Here is a 1,426-nt window from a genome sequence, read left to right as displayed (position 1 = left end):
CTCTTGAGAAAGCCCGGCCTGAAAATTCCTTATGAAAGGTTCCAGCAAAGCCAAAAAGTCTAGATGACTAATAATAATTCTTACTGAGCTTTATGCAAATAATCAGTATACTGGAGGTACAGGTTATTTTGGCAACTGAGTTGGTTCTACTGTAATTTATCTTTAGTAAAGAGAGAAATTGGAGAGAGAAAAAAATAATTCAAAGAAAAAAAAGGAGGCTGTGGCTCACCTGTATTAGATCCCAGTATAGTTGTCTATACTGTCAACTCATAAAATAAGTCATAAATGTTTTAGTAAATTGAACTGTTAAATAGGACTAAGAGACTGTCCAAAGAGTGTAGTGTAAATGTGCGTCTCAGAAGGGAGACCTGAGATAAAAATGAATAATAAACAAAGGAAACCCACCCCATAGCTACTATGTTGAAACACTTTAGGAAAAAATTTGTAGGTAACTATGACACCAGGAAAACTAAGGAGTCTTTATGAGCAGGAGTGGTCCCTCTTTAAAAATGGATGGCTATCAGAAAAAAAGTTTAAAAAGATCCCTAGTGTCTGAAGCATGACACAAAGTTACTGAAAAGGAGGGTCATACTGAGCAATTTCTGTACAAGATACCTGGCTACAGCTATCATAGGCCAGCCCTCTTACCATGGAGCTTGCCAGGATCCTCCTCAGGAATTGGGAGAAGTAGAATTAAGGAAGCAGTTACAGGCACTGAAAAAGGTGACAGAGGCAATGTCAGAATGAATAAATGAAAGGTGTCCTGTTAGTTTGTTTTCCGTTGTCCACCTTTTCTCTCCAGGAGCTGCAGTATAGATCAAAAATTAGAGCGTGTCTTCCCTGAGGGTAAGATGGAAAGGCCCTTACATTATCCTGACCACACCTACAGCTGTGAGAGTAGCAGAAATTCCTGCCTAGATCCATTACAGCAGAGTGAAGCCTGCTATGGAACTGGAGGAGAACCTGCTCCTGCCTAAAAGGAACTGGAACAATGGCAGCTGATCCTGAGTTCCCAGGGCATGGGCTCCGCACCTCAACAACTCCTGAACCTTAAGAAGCTGCCTCGGATCCTGACAATCCCCTCGAGCTGATGTTACAAAGAATGGCAAGCCCTGCTCCAGTAACACCCTGGAAGATGACTGGTCCACGCATGGCCAAAGCATGAGGATCTTCGTCATCATAGAACTGTTCTTTATTGGACTCAGGAAAGCTAAGTAAACTTTAGTTTGTGCAAATATTCAGGATGCTAATATAAAGAAATTATGTAAAACAGATTAACTTTAAATTATATGTCCCCCTAGTTAACTTCACTACTGTCCGCCATCGCAGGCCCTCTTTTGATCCTATTACTACTTCTCACCCTTGGCCCCTGTATTATAAACCGCCTAATAGCTTTCGTCCAGGCTAAGATCAACGCTGTCCAGAT

Source organism: Otolemur garnettii, unplaced genomic scaffold (assembly GCF_000181295.1).
Source record: "Otolemur garnettii isolate 467f Iridium unplaced genomic scaffold, OtoGar3 scaffold00118, whole genome shotgun sequence".
Lineage (NCBI taxonomy): Eukaryota > Metazoa > Chordata > Mammalia > Primates > Galagidae > Otolemur > Otolemur garnettii.
The sequence above is the reverse complement of the archived record's forward strand: the minus strand, read 5'-3'. Positions refer to the sequence as shown.